A 17,764-nucleotide genomic window follows, 5' to 3' on the forward strand; every position below is an offset into this window, starting at 1 on the left:
AACTGCCAAATGAGTAATTACTTCATATAAATTACCCTTAAGGTCTAACACTTTTGTTTTTTAAGTGACGTTAGAGAGTCGTGACATCTTGACAATTGACACCAACAGATCTCAATACAAATACATCCATTATGAGGGTGTTCTATTCTGCTGATTGAGTGGAGTAAAGCTGGCCATACTGTACACCTAAAGATTTATTGTTCGACCTGGCTGGTTGTAACTAAAACCTGGTAACTTATGGGAGCAAACGACAGTTGACCATTTACTTCAAAATTCTGGAAAACGGACAAAAAGGTCATTCAGATAGTACCAGATTTTTGATCCAACCAGCCAGATCGTACAATAAATCTGTGTAGGTGTATGGTCAGCTTAAATCTTGTGTTGCAGAGGATGTTGTTATACAGCTCCTGGTGTCAGGTATCAGCAATATTTTAATGAGAGGATCCATCCTCCCTATTTGTTAAATGCATATTTTCATAAATAGAGGATGCTGTTTAAATGTAGATATGATGTTCTTGGACCTTGGTTTGCACTGTGCATTTTATATACTTTTCAGTGCTGAAAGTACCACTAGTTCATGGGATGGAGCTACTGTGGAGAATAGATAAGTCTGGACTAGTCACTGTGACTAGTTAACGTGGCTTCCTCTTCACCTCAGGAGGGGCGGGCATAAAACCATACTCCATGCACCCTTGATGCTATTGGCAGGCTTACTGATTGCAATATTTGAATAGCTGTGGACACTTTTGGCTCCCCCCATGAATACAAGCTTTGCAACAAGAAATGTGCTGGTGGGACTTACAATTTCTTACTGCAGCCAGTTCACTGCACACATGTATATGAATAAATTCCGAATTAGCAGTATCCTAGATGTGTGGTTGGTTTCTCCTAGGAGGCTGGGTAATGTGTCTGTGGACCATCAATGTTGTTTATTAACATGGCCACTTTTGATTTGTGACTTTCTACTCAGGGAAGTGATAACATAAATTGCTCACAAGCACATTTTTCTGTAAGAATGTATGCTTATAAATTTCAAGGGGTCAAAACAAGTGCAGAACAAATGATTTTTAAATATAAAAAGACTTTCCCATCCGTCAATTTACATCTGTTGTCTGTTTGTGTACTGAGAGTTTAATATTAGCCCATACTGAAGGCATTTCCTTTTCCCAGATCACTGAGGTGTAATCGAACCTGCATAAAATGTGATTGGGGTTATGTGACTGCCAGCATAATCTACTGCAGCTGACATGCATATCACAGCACTGGATATTACTCACAACAGCTAATAAAGTATTAATATACATCTATGCTTTCTCAAACATGCCAATAGTGAAAACGAGTATTTAATTTAGAGTTTGATCTAAACATTCTAATGGATCTATTTCAGTTTTAAAACCCCCCCCCACAATAATAGGAATTTGGCATTGAATTCTACGTTACATATTGCTGTTTTTTGTTATCCACATGGAAATTCTTGATAAACAGTAAATAAACAGGCAATCTCCTGATTCTAATTGCAACATATATTTGGGGGGCAAAGGTACATACAGTACTGTATACTAGTGTACTGATTGTAGATTGTACAGCGTCACACCGGACTCAGATTGTCCTGGCACATCCTAATTCCCACTGCAGGCTCTGGCCAGATATTGAAGCCAACCTACTACACAAGCTGTCAACCTCTACCTTGTTCTGGATGGAGCTCCCCACCTTGAGTTTTTCCTCCCCACCTTGAGTTTTTCATTATTTGCTTGGACCTACTATTTAATAGCCTTCTCCTTTATTACCAATCCCCACAGAATTATTTCTTTATGGAATATTCCAGCCTGGATGCTCTAGTGTTCCATCACCGGATGTGAAAAAAATTAGATTCTTTCCAGATCTGGCATAGTTTCCCTGAGTTCTCTGACTTGAGTAGAACTTCAATAAGGTTATGTTACAATGGTATTATGACCCATACCAATTATATTTCTTATACTGTACATCCTCTGACCTTTGCTAGTGATATTGTGAATTGCAAGGCACCTTCTCCTACATCTGGTGGACGTTTCAAAAAGTCCATTGTATTTGTTTTTTACTTGATTGCTACAATGATTTGCAATACCATCATGCCCCCCTACCCCCACCCCCAGCTAACCTATCATATTTTCTCCTTTCTAGACTGATTCCTGGTGCTTTTAAACATATTCATAAACATATTGGTCACATCATCCTTGCAGTCAGATACAGGAGTGCTTTGGAAGCAACCAGACCCACCTTCTATTCTCCTTAATCAATAAAATATGGCTTACGAGCATATATCTAGTATAATACATGACCATTGCCCTCAATTCTCAAAAGTATGGAATCTCTAACCCTACATCTCATGGTTAAGCTATTCTGATATAATTTGCTGTAGTTTTGGCTTCACTCTACTGATGTGACTTTCATAGTCCATCTCCTCCTTCACTTTCCCATACTAATATCCCTATGGTTCTCGCCCTATCCTGATGCCGTCTTCCATTTTACTGTGTTCTGCATTATCTTTGAACATTTTTTTGTGGTGCCTACTACATTTATTGTATTGCTATTTTTTATAAATTAATGATTCCTATTTTTTTTATCTTTATCAGACATACATCAGTATTGTTATCAGTGTTATACTAATGAAATAAATATACCATAAAAAAAGACAAATGTTGAGGGTATCAAGTGGGAGGATGCCAAGGACAGGACCGCCCCATAGGATAAGGGAGACAACAGCACACAGCAGAAGGAGGTTGTCTGAGCAAAATCAGTGTGTTGTATCTGGGGAATAGGGAAGTGGGAAAGTCCCGGTGCACAAGCCTGTTGCACCGAAAATTAAGACAATGTAATACAAATTTATGTGTAGGGTAGCTAGGAAGTATTGTAACGTATGGAGGTGCTCCCTAGAGCCTAAAATATGAATAATTACTGTAGAGAAAAAGACAAGTAATCTCTTTTTTTGGGGGGCACACATTTTTCAAATAATTCTTAAAACTCAACTTTTAATTATACAGTGAAGAATAAAAATGACATACAAAGACACACCACCATAAACATGAAACAAATGAGTGACGCTTAGAAAATGTCACACACAATACACACACTCAAAGTTGATGGTGTGTGGAATTAGCCTGAGGATTTCTCAGGAAGATTGAATGTCATCACCACCTACTGTATATCTGGTAATGACACTAATGTTGGAGACACTGATAATATTAGTTTACTGTTTATATGTTGGCTCCTAGAAAGATGGATTCTTGCTAAATTGACAATTGATGGAATTACCATATAAAGCTATAGTTACTCTCAAACTTGGGATCTGTTAGTAATAGGGTGAAACAAATGGTGAGAACCCCCCCCCCCCTCCCCCACTGAGTCCGGGACTGCTGCTTCTTGTATACAGCCATGGACAATGGATAATACAAGTGAGCAGATCCCCCATGGTCTCACAGGGTAGAAAGGAACACATGCCCCAGACATGTGGAATAAATGCTAATAACCAGTGCAAGGTGTCTATCCGCAAGGTCGGGATGAGAGTACTCCTGTGTAGCTATGCTTTGTAGATGTGAGGGGTGCCTTTAGCCAATGCGCTGCTGCTTGCCACTTGCCTGAAGGTAGAGGTGGAGAGTGAACGTCACACCGATGGAGAATGAGCTCCCAAGATTAGGGGGAACTGAGGGGTAGATTTATTAAGCTCAGTGAAGTAATAAACTGTCTGGTTTTTATCACCGTCCAATCAGCTCCTACCTGTGAAGTTACAGGCTTGGTTTGAAAAATATGAGAGTGTCCCAGACTTACTCACCAATGTCAGTGTGTGTTGTAGTGATATGACACATGCATGGAGTGAGCTCTAGATGAATATGGCACTGGTGGCGACATGTATATATAGAGACCATTGTGTCTGCTCTTTTGAAGCATTTTGTGGCCGATCTGAATTGCCCTTCTGTGCAGTAGACATGGTTTAATTGAATTAGCGTGACATGAAGGATATCTAGATTTAGGTAACATTTGGGTCTCTGGATCCATAGATCACATTACGCTGACTTTTTCAGAAGGATTATGTAATGCTATTTCCAGTACTTTGCTTCTCTATCTCTTTTATTAGATAGGCATTTTATGTATAGAGTAGTTTTAACGTTTTGTTGTGCACTTCCATTATATCATTCCTCATGCTTTGTGTCACACATCCCACTTCATATAAGGTACTATTCAGGAGGACAAATCGTAAGGTGAGGGTTCTGTCCATCTCATATTGTAATACTCCTTTTACACCGCACTTGTTAAATGGTATATTGCCGTTTTTTCCACATTTTAAAAGTTTAAGGCTGCAGTGGGAAAGCACCAGAGTTCATTTACCGGTTAAAGATCACCGGTATTTAAAAACGTTTAAAAAGCAGAGTCCTACATGTTTCAGAACCGTTTTTTATGCAGTGAGAATGGCTCTGAAAACTAAAACTACAGACCTGTGATAGGCTGGCTGCTTTGAAACGTGTTCAAGGGATTAAACGGGTTGGCTGATGTGAATGGTATTTAAACGGTATTTAAAATGGTAATCTACTGCAATGTGAAGGCTCAGACCCGTTTTAAATACAGTTTCAAAAACCGGTTTTTAAAATGTTTAGGCAGTGTGAAAGTGGTATAAGACTGTGGTGTTAAGCACCTTAGTCTTTTTAGCAATCATACTGTATCTACAAGTTAGTGCACATTTTCCTACTGTTTTTATTTTTGTGTTTGGAAAAATGTGATAAAAAAATATTTTAATAAGCATCCTGGATTAAAGGGGCATACACATGGGTGATTTCAGCCCCATTTCTAAGCAATTTTACTAGATCGCTTTGAAATTAATCATGGATCGGTCCATGTGTATAGCCCTGGGCAATAGGGATGTGCGGTCCTGCTCAACGCCATCGCCCTCAGAGCTAGACAGTGCATGCATTGTGTTTCCTGCTAGCTCGCAGGACTTTGCCTATAAAGAATAGGCAAAGCCCTGCACACATATCGCTCAACACACATCGCGGGTGTGCCGCAATGTGTGCCGAGCGACCGTGCTTTAGCCAATCACTCAGCAAGGAGACCAGCGTCGCCCCATGTGTAAGGGGCTTTACTCTACGCATCTCATTCACATCTCTACTTGTGGCTGAATGGTTGTAATTATCGGCTATGGAGCTTTCCTGTTGTATGGAGGCTGAGAGCGTGTTTTGGGTATACAAGATGAATTGAATACTACATTGACATAAGCTGAACGGGAAATGATCAGATTTAGGAAAAGTAAAGGCCCGCATACATTATATGACTTCTCTGAGGGGAGAAGTCGCATACGATCCACCTTGAACCGCTCATATTAATCAGTGACCACTGGAATCGCTAAATGTGTAGCCAGCGTTATACAGTAGTTACATTGCAAATACTTCCCACAGTATTCTCCAGGCTGCTGAAGATGAATAATAATGCACAGACCTAAAGCTGCACACAAATCCGACACATACTTCTACACACACTAAGACAAAGGCGTAATTGTGTGTGTAACAGAGTCAGTGCAGTAGAATGGTTAAATAGTAACCTATTAAACTCCAGGCAGCCTTTCAACCCAAGTAGCTGATCATTATTCAGCATCAAGGAGGTCAGAGCTCTTAACGCACAACATGATTGAGTGTAAAACAAAAAATATATTCTTTAGTCTTGGATTGATCCTCACAGATCCAGGGAAACAGACGCTCAAAAATATTCCCAAAGTATCTGAAACAGCCATAAAGCAGACACATCTGAACTCTAAAGAGGCACAAAAAGATCATTATAAAAACGATCAGCAGTCATAACATGGTGTTGTTCACATTCCCTCTTCCTACTGTACATCATCGGTATCCTGCCTCCCAGACCCAGAGAACAATGATTATGTATCACAGGGAGGAGGACTGGATAATAGGTAGGTGTGGTTACAGGACTCAGCAAAAGTGAGAAAGGAGAAAGAGAAAGCACGGCTAGTCAAAGTTAGGGGAAGGTTCAGTGAAGGTGAATTCTAAGATCCACAGACAGAGCGAAGACAGGGAACTTGCAGATCAGACAGGTAAGCAATGCTGTGCTCATATTACAGCAGCTGCTTCTGCTCTGGGAAGGCAGGGTTGTATACTGTGTATATATTTATTGCACAGATCTCTAGCAGGGTAATGTGCACAGTTCACACAGCTCAGTCTGTGACAGCATAAATAAAATGAATAAGTATTTCCTTAGAAATGAATACAAAATGCATTGCATCATAACATTTCTCATGTTTATGTAGAATATATTGTGTATAGTATGTAAGCCATACATTGCCCTGAAAGGCACGTTGCACATGCAACTGTTTGCTGTATGGAAATGTATTACTGAGGAGGGTATCTATCATTTGGTACAAATTGGAGGGTGTTCACATAAGAAAGGAGTATTGCTGGGTATCTGCTAGTTGGGAAATATCAACTGCATAATATTATTATTCTGTCATGTATTCATATTATTCAGGCAATGCTTGAAAAAAATAAAACATTGAGAGTTATAGAAGATATGCTGCAATAAAGGTAATCTCTGTGCACTTTGGGCATATTAATGATGCACTTCGTCTAAAAAGGTGCTGATAAGAGGGAGTAAGAAACAACCGGACCAGGACAAGTCTCCGGAACTCCACATTCTGGGGCTTTTAGTGTCCAGTTTGCGGGGGGGTGTATTGTCCGGGGGAATGCCTGTGATATCTTTCACCAGGGACATAGGGAAAGGGAGATTACAGCCACCCCGTGTAGTCCGGACCATTTGGGTTTTTATTACACCCCTGGACCATGCAGGGAGGCTTTATTCCCCCCCTCCTCCTCCTCTCCCTGGTGACAGGTGTCAAAGCAGCCTCACTGGACAGGACACCCCCGGACCAGACACTACAAGCTCCAGAATGACTGATATTGATGAATGGAGCCTGTCTGGTCCGGCGTTCCGGGGTCCTGTTCGGTCTGGTTGTTACCCATATACCCCTGATAAGACTGAAATATATTTGATTACTAATTATGGGCCTTATTCTAGTTCACTCTTTCTGAAAAAATCCTTCTTAGATGGACAAAACCATGGGCCTTATTTTGGTTCATTCTTTCTGACAAAATCCTTCTTAGATGGACAAAACCATGTGCACTGCAGGGGGCAGATGTAACATGTGCAGAGAGAATTAGATTTGGGTGAGTAATTTTGTTTCTGTGCAGGGAAAATACTGACTGCTTTATTTTTACACTGCAATATAGATCTCACTTTGAAGTAAAACCCCACCCAAATCTAATTCTCTCTGCACAAGTAACACCTGCCCCACCTGCAGTGCACATGGTTTTGCCCATCTAAGAAGGATTTTGTCAGAAAGAATGAACCAAAATAAGGCCCCATGTGCACTGCAGGGGGGCAGATGTAAAATGTGCAGAGAGAATTAGATTTGGGTGAGTTATTTTGTTTCTGTGAAGGGTAAATACTGGCTGCTTTATTTTTACACTGCAATCTAGATCTCACTTTGAAGTAAAACCCCACCCAAATCTAATTCTCTCTGCACAAGTAACATCTGCCCCACCTGCAGTGCACATGGTTTTGTCCATCTAAGAAGGAATTTGTCAGAAAGAGTGAACTAGAATAAGGCCCTATGTTATTGTTAAATATGTAAATAATGTTGTTTTAGGCTTGTTAAAGAGATAGTCATCATGTTTATAACATCTACATTATGGCAAATGTACAGCATGGATGGTATTGGGTTCCCTGTGCTTGGGATGCTGGTGGTCAGAAGATCGAAAATAGCATCCCGATGTAACCCCGTAAAAAGTGACCCTCCCTCCTTAGCGCCCATCACCAAATCCTCCCCCCCCCCCCCCCACAGCCCTAACCCACCCTAACCGTACCTTCTGGGTGCCTAATCTTATACTATACAACCATAATTCAATCCAACCCCCGCAGCCTAACCTAACCTTACCACCCCCCCCACCCCCCCCCCACACGCACACACACTCACAGCCAGACATGTGATCGGGATGCCAACCGCTGGTATTCCAGCGCTGGCATTGTGAGTGATTCAGACTGATGGAATCTCAACCACTGGTATGCTAACCAGATCCTGTACAGTAGTGAGACTGATAAAGTGGAGAAAAAACCTACCAACCAATCAGCTCCTAACTGTCACTTGTCAAACGCAGCCTGCAACATGACAGGAGCTGATTGGCTGGTACTCTATCTCTCCAAGGCTTAGTACATCTCCCTTTTTGCACCACATTCCTGCTGCCCTTACTCCTATTTTCAGTGTCAATATGCCAGGTGAATGTGAGTTCCAAAGAGATAACAGGAGAGAACTGCTTGGGCAAGATGTTATTATTATTATTATTATTATTATTATTATGTGCTTGATTGTAGACTTAATTGTAAGAACCATTAAGGATGTACTTAGATATGCGTATTGCATTATGTTTTTCATCTCATTCATGTAATGAGCATGAACTTTGTGTGAGTATAATGATTGGTGCATTGTCTAAAGGTTAATATTGTGTGCGATGATATTTATCTAGGTTTGCTCTTTATGACAATGAGGCCGATGCAGAGCTGGGAGTAAAATGGGTGTATATTGCTTAAAAATAGTCTCTGGTGTATTATCACACATATGCAGACATGTGACTGTCTGTGCAGGGTAGCATGTACGTCATATTTACTACCAGTCATATGCGTAAATGCACCCTTACTGACCTTAAGAAGAAAAGGGAGCGCATGTACATGAGACAGGATATTGTGAAGAATTCCAAACACTATATTCTACATAATATCCAATAAAAAAAATTCTGTTGTTTTCCTTAAAGGAGATTAGCTTGTTTCACTACAGCTGTTGCACATCTGACGCTTCCATTCTGGAGGTTTGTGCCTGACTGTGAGCTGGGAGTAAAGCAGATAAGAGCAAGTAACTATTCACCTTTACAAAACCCTACTGCACTACAGTTGTGCAGGATAAAATGTGCAGAGAGTAAAGATGGGTACACACTAGTGGTGGCGCAGGGGGTAGTGCAAAATTCAAATAGGAGAGCCACACCAACTGCCATCCCAAACACCGCCAACCATCCCCAAGACTCACTGACAGTTGTGGATTACCTATTTGAATTTGCACTGCACTGCAGCCTCACCCCTGGTGCCACCACTAGTACACACTATACAATATATTGGCTGACCATCCTATAGTGCAGCGTTTTTTAACCACTGTGCCGTGGCACACTAGTGAGTTTTGAAGTGCATTTTTATCTCTACACTCTGGGGCATTCCACATTGAAAACCGTTTGCTTTGGAATAAGGTCTTCTGCAAGCATTTTAGCTTGGTACAGACTCTGTTCTATGTTTTTGTTCTATAGGGGTCAATGGGAATGAATGTTTTATTTTTTTTGTGTGGGAACTAATATGATTTTTTGTTCATGTGGGGACAATGGGGGTTATTCTGGTCCACCAAACCCAGCCCGGCGAATGCCGGACCGCACACACCCCCTTGCAGTGGGTATTCCCATGCACAGGCTGGGGGTGTTCCCCGCAGCATGCGAATGGATGTTTATGTTAAACATCCATTCGCATGCTGTGGGGAACACCCCCATTTTTTGATGGTCGCCGACCATCGAAAGAAATAGAAGGTGCACGCATATAAAAGTGACTTTCAAGTCACTTACATATGCGTGTATGCTTCAACGGAAATGGGCGGACAGTTGACATCCGGTGATGTCAGCTGCCCACCCCCACACCCCGGCCTCATTACCATGACAACGCCCAGCACTGGGCATTCCCATATGGTAATGGGGCAGCCCGTCGCCGTACACCCCTCTCCGCCAGGTGAACAGAATGTTCACCGTGGGTGCACGCACCCTGTGTATGCACATGCGCAGAAATGCGCATGCGCACTAAAGAAACATTTATCCCCGTGCGAACGCAGACTAGCTGCATGCGGACCAGAATAAGGGCCAATGGGTATTATTTATTTACCGTTTCTTATATCACGCAGCATATTCCATTGCGGTTTACAGTGATTAACAAACTGGGTAGAAACAAAGTGACATAGAGGTAGGAGGGTCCCGCTCACAAGCTTACAGTCTATAAATGATGGTGTATAATATATGATGGTGTGTCTTAGCAAATTTTAGAATCTTGTTTGGTGTGCTGCGAAATGAAAAAAGGTTGAAAATCACTGCTATAGTGTATACCAATTAAAACCCACTCAATTCATTGTTTTATAAATTTGGGGTCCATATCGTGTCATCTTAATGTCTGCACATTAGATGGGATGAAGCCACAAGCGATGCTGTGCTGTTACATAAGGCAAGTAATGACATAGATACAGTATCACATACCTCTCAACATTGGAAAAAAGCAAAGCGGGATTCCCGTGCGCAGCATCACTCAACCGTGGGCCACTGCTGCCTGTGGGTGGGACAGTCACAAAAAAAGAATCTGCCCTGCTAAATTCAGGACAGTTGGGAGGTATGATATCTTATGTATGGATTTTAAGAAGAAATTGGATAGATACCATTTTGCGGGGAGGTGGTGGGGACCCCCGGTGACCGCCGGCAAGCCATCGGGGACCCAGGGGAAGCGCCGTCGTGCGCGTCCCCTTTTGCAGATCTGGCGGGGGATGGCGGCTGTCGATTCTGCCGCCATCCCCTGCAAAGACCAGGCCGGCTCCATCTGTACTTCTGGAGATATGACCTCCAGAACTGAACACAGTATTAAACTGTGTTTGTTGCTGGTTTTGAGATTTTCTACAACCATTTGTTTTAAGAGTGTTTCCCTCAATTTGTGATGGAAGGCTTACTGGTTGGTAGTTGCTTACCTGTTCCTCACTTCCACTTTTGTGCAGTGGGACTACATTCGCTATTTTCCAGTCCTCTGGGATTACTCCAATAGCTAGTGACTGGTTGGATAATTCTGTTATTGGATTGGATCCAATATCTATCAGTGTGTGGATACCTTTATCTAAATGCATTCCTGCACACTTCAGGAGTATTTCTGTATAGTGGTTCTCAAACGCCTGTCCCCAGTTCAAAAACAGCTCACATTTTGCAGGTCAGCTAGCAGGTGCTCAGGTTTAGTCTTTACTCACTGACACAAATCTACAGGTTGGACTAATTATTACACTTAATGATTCTGAGAGGAAACCTGGAAAACATGAACTGGTTAGGGTACTGAGGACTGAGTTTTAGAACATTGAGTTTTAGAAAATCTTCTCTTACAATCCAGGTTTAAAGGGTAACCATGCTTGAGTCTAGAAGGTTAAATTAAATTTACCTAGGGACTAATTAAGTCACCTGTGCTCAAACATGGATAGCCTTAAAACCTGGACTGTAATAGCAGAGTTTGGGAAATTATGGTATAGTACAGTGATGGCTAACCTTGACACTCCAGATGTTGTTGAACTACACATCCCAGCATGCCCTGCTACAGTTTTGCTATTTGGCCATGCTAAAACTGGTGCAGGGAATGCTGGGATGTGTAGTTCAACAACAGCTGGAGTGTCAAGGTTAGCCATCACTGGTTTAGTACATTCTTTATAATAACATAAAGGTCTGCATTGTAAAGATCTGTAATAAAACATTTCAAATTAGTACATTTTTTAATTGTCTCATAATAATTTGTATTATGTTACAACATACCAAAGCTAATTAAATAGATATGTAAAAGCACAGTTTTATTTTAAGTCTCCAGCAATAACACTTACACAGATTTTATACTGTATCAAAGTCTTGAAGCTAGTAATCACCAGATTTTCACCATGTCGCATTATAATATACAACCTTGTATGGGGCAATTGCAGAGAATAGGTTGCAAATAGTTGTGAAATCACGTGGACACATTCATGTGCATTGGGCAAATATCTAACGATACTGTGTTGTTACACAAACCTAGCTGCAATTGCAGTAGAAGATGTATGCATCATACTAGAATACTAAAACTAAGATAATGAAAGGAAGTTATCAAGTATTAGATCAGGGTTGCCGACTTTCAAAAAATCTTTCATTACGAATTTTGGGGGTGGGGCTTAACCGCGACGTCATTAAGCCCCACCCCCATTACGGGAAATAGCCTAAATAACTGATATCCATGGAGGGGACGGGGCTAAAACGACACGATTGTGCTGTTTTAGCTCCGCCCCTTCCCCTGAGACCCGCGGATTGCGGCATATAAATGCAGCGATCGGGGGGCTCAGTGGGGGTCCCCCTGATTCCGGGAGGGTTGCCCACCCTTCCGGGGGCCGGGAGGAAGGACACGATTTTCGGGAGACTCCCGCAAATTCCGGGAGGGTCGGCAACCCTGTATTAGATGTCTCACCTACTGGCCACATGGTATACAGTCATAATTCTCTTTTCACCCAATAAATTAGATATTTCTGTTATTTCTATGCTATGTCAGCACCTAACATGGTATAATACATAATGCATTGTTATTATTCACAAAGCACAACCATAGCATACATTCATTCACTGCCAAAATGATATACAGTATTAGGGAAGCCAGGATACAGGAACACTCCACTTCAGGAATGCAGAAGTAAGAGATAAATACACACATTTATCACTAATACATGTTAAAAAGGGAAGTGTGGTGTCATTACGCTTTGCCAAATATTTAAAACATCTCCAATCTTTGAAAATGTAGTCTGGCTGGTTATCTATGCAGATGCAGATGACTATAAGCAGTACTGTATGTAGACTTTGAAGAATGATATAATGAAATGTTCCTAACTTTTCTCATTTTGGGCCAGATTCTCTAAGCTTCAAAAGTGATAAAATGGAGAGTGATAAACAGCCAGCCAATCAGCTCCTGCCTGACATTTTTCAAACACAATCTGTCACATGGCATGTAGGAGCTGATTGGCTGGGTGTTTATCACTCTCCATTTTATCACTTTTGAAGCTTAAATAATCCTTTATTAAATTGCGATCCTATGGAGGATCTCGGGAGCATGTACATGTATGCATACACCACCTCAGTGCTGTGTCCGCAAAATGTTGCAGGCACTAAAGGTGCCCATACATGCTGCGAGAATCGCATACGTTATGGGCTAGATCGCATCGCACGGCATGCATGCAATCCGAAAGCAGTACAAAAAGTATGCGCAGCACTTGTGACTGAGGGGGAAAGGAGGGGAGAGGAGGAGATGGAAGAAGAGGGGAGGAGATAGAGGGGGCAGAGTGTTGAGGACTGGCAGTGGCACTGGCACAGCACACTGAGAAGAGGGAAGGAAGGGGCGGCGGCACTGCTACCTGTTTGTCATTTGATTGACAGCTGACAGGCACAGGAAGCAATGGGTAGGGGGTGGATCCGGACATGTCATCCAGGCATTCACAGACAGCGCTACATGCCTCAGCGCAAGTGTCCGTGAGGAAGAGGGGGCAGGTCGCAGGAGGAGGACAGTGTGTGCGCGGTGCAGGGAGCTGCTCAGCCTCTCCATATTGCCGCCCGCTGTCAGACAGGCGCTGCGGGCAGCGTGCAGGAGGCAGTGACAGTGAGGGCTGAGGCAGCTTTAGCAGAGCAGGGTGGGAGACAGCGCCTTTTCAGCATGGCGCCTCCCTGCTTTGCAGGAGCTGCTGAGTGGGTAGCGCCGGCCCTGGTTCCGTGTCTCCAAAAGGTTCCTATGGGGACTGGGTATGATTTTGTAATCTCTGAAGAGTTTTGCCACTGTAGCTAACATCGCCTTTAGATGCCATTACCTTATTGTAGCCTATTAGCTATATTTTCACATTTTTGTAACAGAGAAGTCTGAAGAGACTGCACCAGGTACCTTTAAAGGTATAGATGCCCCAGCCACCAACTCCTCTGCAGAACAAACTTTCTGCACTCAGTCTTGGCATATACAGGTTTTGGTGTAGCCTGGCTATAGGTAGTGATTTCATGGGCCTGCACCAGCTGACAGAAAAGGGCCTAGGAGCAAGAAACAGAGCATAGGAACCAGCTGGTAGGGGTGCCGCCGAGCCTAAGGGTGCCACCATTCTTTTGTAGGCCTGGGTTCGCAACACATACAGTACGTTTTAAACCCTGGTTGTGGGTGAGATCTAAAAGGTTGTGCAACGGTAATATATTTTTGTTTCATATGTTCTATGATGTCCTCTGAAACGGAATATGAACAATTGTGTAGCAATGGTCATGCCTGCAGTAAAACAGAAGTTAGCAGCCAATATGTAAATGCAGTAACTGTGATCACTTAAAATGGAATATTAAATATTAAGATACTGTAGTATATTCCAACAAAGTATTAAAGTAATAATATACTTTACTGTACAGTTGTGCTGAACTACATTCACACATCTGGGGAGAAATGTAATAGGTAATCTCCAGTTTTTTTAAAGTGGCAATCATTTACACTGCAAAATCAAACTGGTTTTGCAGTGTAAATGATTGCCGCTTTAAAAAAAACTGCAGATTTTTTGCCAAATCTCTCACTTTCTGATTCTCTCACACTATTACATTTCACCCATGATTTCTAAAAGAGAAAAACTCTTAGAAACATACTAAAGAAATTAAACCATTTCCCATGTGAACAATCTCATAACTCCTCTTTCTATGTCGACAAGCATGAACTACATTATTCTAAAAACATGTTATTATTTGGGTTTTAAAAATAATTGAAAACAGTTTAATAGTCAAAAGAGGTTTAAACAATGAATGGTTTAAAAAAAACCCTGTTTTTATTTTTTTAATATATAGCACACATCAGCATGGTAAATAGAGAAGTTTTGTTCTTTAAATAAAAAAAAAATGCAGAAATGAGATTGAACTCTATAAGTAATTAGAAGTTATGAAGTCATATTTGATACTCTAGAGGGAGGCATGTAATATTTGTGATCTCATCCAAACCACTCCAAATAAAACTATCATGTACATGCAAAAAAATGTCCTATTTTCTGTTTAAACTAAAACTACAAATCTTAAATAATCTTTCTTTAAAACACTTAGCATGATGAAGTTATACAGTATCTGTCAGGGGCTTATTTTTGTTTCTGATAATCTTCAACCAGCCCCAGACAGTTAGGGGCTGGTTGACTGATGGTTTATAACTTTCTGTTTTCTTACTTTTCAAGGCTTAGTACATCTCTCCCTTTATCAGAAAAATATTTATGATTATTGCAGCAGTTTCTCAAGTATTAATGTCCTCCACTCACAGTAATACACTGATAGCTGCATCGCTTTCTATAGCTAGTAAAGCTACAGGCTTCATTTACTGTAGTGTTTTCCTTCCAAAGCCCATCTGGGTTGATCTCAAACACACCATTCATATGGTGACTGTTCCAGAATTCCTCAGTGTTACAACTTTGTAGATTTCGACGGGGTATTAACCAATACAATTTATATCTAGAAACTGACATCAGGGGCATAAGCAGAACTTTATGTGCCCCACAGCAACATACTTAAGAGACCCATAGTAGAGCAGTAGTTTCTTTTCTCAATCATTGTAGTTTCCTAGTTTCTATAATGTCACACGTTAAGCCTACCAGTACACAGTATGCAACACAGTATCCCTAATTTACACTATGGCAGTGTGCCTTCAGTTCATATAAGGTCACATTAAAGTGCCCATTGTTCGTACTGAGCCCCGTTAGAGTGTCCCCCAGTTCAAAGTATGCAATTTACAGTGCCCTATTTCATATAAAGCCTCAATATTAGGATTGTCCTCCACATTACAATGAGCAAATCAGATTATGACACCTTACAGTGCCCTCCAGTTCATATTATTCAACATTACAGTGTCCTCCAGGTCAAATGCTACATTACAGTGCACCATTAGTACACCACATTCGAATGCCCTCCAGTTAAAATTATGAGATGTTACAGTGCTACAGTTCATATTGTCCGATCTTCAGATCAGATCTTTCCACATTACATTGCCCCCTTACCATAATAACATCCATAACACACATCTCTCACTGTGAATATAATGTCACACAATTAATTCTGGGCAATGGGCCAGATCAAATTGCTTAGCAGGCAAAGTCCAGGTGCCCTAAGCCACTGGGCCCAATAGCAATGGCACACCTTGCACCCAATTTAGTTAAGCCAATGCCTGTTTTAGAACATAAGAGGCAAATACAGAAACTTTGTGGTTACTACAAAAAATATATATAAGGCCACTTTAGAAAATGTAATAATTGTGTCAGAGTTTAAGCCAAGAACATTCAACTATTATTTTGAGTGGGCCACTTAGTGAGATTTGATGGGATGGATATTTGGGCTTTAATTTAATGCCATGCAGTGCCCCATAATTACAATCCACATTTTGCTATGGTGCCCTAAATTCACTTTAAACCATAATTCACCCTTAGGTCACTATATGTCTCACAGTGCACTGGAGATCACTAGGACTGCCGATAGGTATGCCAGGCCCTGGTAAAATTTTGGGTGTGTGGCCTAAACACAGGAGGCGTGGCCACCTCCAGCGATTAGGAATGTTTGGGGGGGGGGCGGTGTTATTGCCCCCCTCAGCAGCAGCAGCACACACCTACAGCATGTGCTGTGCTGACAGCAGGCTCAGCAAAAGCTCTCATGCTGTCAGTGAGACACTCATGCTGAGCCTGCTGTCAGCACACCACATGCTGCAGAGATGTGTGCTGCTGTTGCCCGGGAAGGATGGAGGGGAAAGGGGGGGGGGGTCGAACCAGGGTTCACCGGCTCCTCCAGCAAGCCAGGACCCCAGTAATTAGTACCCGCTCCTCCCCCCCCTCGGCGGTCCTGGAGATCACATGATATGCCTGTCCCAAATCCTCGCTCCAGCACAAAAGTGACATTGCCTCCCAGCCATACAAAATCTGGCTTACCTCCGCAGTACTGCAATATATGCACTGAGTGAAATATGGTAAAATATTGTGGACAGTGGCCAGGGTTTGTGCTGCAAATGTTAAATGGCCTATTATTAGTGGAGGAAGGGAGGCCAATGCCATGTAGAGATGTAGGAATGTAGAACACATACACTATAATCCCCAATGTCTCCTTAACTATATAAAAGTACAAAAATTGCATAGATGTTTAAAATAGGAATCCAATTTTAATACTTATGATTTATTGCCAACCATGTGGCCAGCTGATTTTCCCAGTATGTACAAGTGTGCAGATATCTGACCCTTCCACAACTATGTGACAGACACGGGCTGATTGGTGGCATGCCTGTGTTTTTTGTTTTTTTTGATACTCTCAGAAAATGGCAAGTTACTACCCCCAAATACCTGCATCCTGACGGTCAAGTTGTGAGGGAATTGCAAAAACAGTAATCCAGTGATTGTTGTTTGGGCTCGCCCATGCATACTACTATCTGTATGCAGGTGCAGTTGTTCAATAATTGATAGGCTTGCAAATCTGCACAACAGCGATGAAATCTGAATAACCCCCTATGTTCGGTGCACATGGGCCTCTTGGACCACATTTTTGAATAGGCCTGGTTTAGAATCTGCTACAAAAAATACATAGAACTACGTGTTCATACACAGGGCAACATACATACAGCACTGAGATATGTAGGCAAGCAATTCACTTACTTGCAGTACATTATAGGACATTTAGTAGTTTCCCTGAAAGCGTCCTTGGAAATGTATTTAGAGAAGTTGGCAATGCTCGATTGCACATCACTTTACTTCAAGTTTATTTTAATTGGAAGACAAGTTCTACAACTATCTGCTACTCCCTCAATACAAACATGTCTTCCAGCTCTAGATCTACCCATTGTATCATACACACAATCTCCTCCCAGCTGACTTTCTAACAATGATACATCT

The 17,764-nt window shown here is 41.8% G+C and overlaps 1 protein-coding gene across 3 annotated transcripts in view; it reads left to right on the top strand.

The window, feature by feature from the left end:
- The window catches only part of FILIP1 (filamin A interacting protein 1), a 132,980-nt gene that overhangs the window by 47,026 nt on the left and 68,190 nt on the right, over nt 1-17,764 (top strand). Inside the window, exon 1 of one of the 3 annotated variants that reach the window (XM_083177186.1) lies at nt 5,951-6,070. The exons of the other annotated variants lie outside the window; for them this stretch is intronic. The gene's annotated coding sequence lies outside the window, so the exon portion shown is untranslated. Of the gene's footprint in view, nt 1-5,950; nt 6,071-17,764 lie in introns of those variants that run through there. 3 annotated transcript variants of the gene reach the window in all.

This window comes from Crinia signifera, chromosome 3, assembly GCF_055691185.1.
Source record: "Crinia signifera chromosome 3, ASM5569118v1, whole genome shotgun sequence".
Taxonomy (NCBI): domain Eukaryota; kingdom Metazoa; phylum Chordata; class Amphibia; order Anura; family Myobatrachidae; genus Crinia; species Crinia signifera.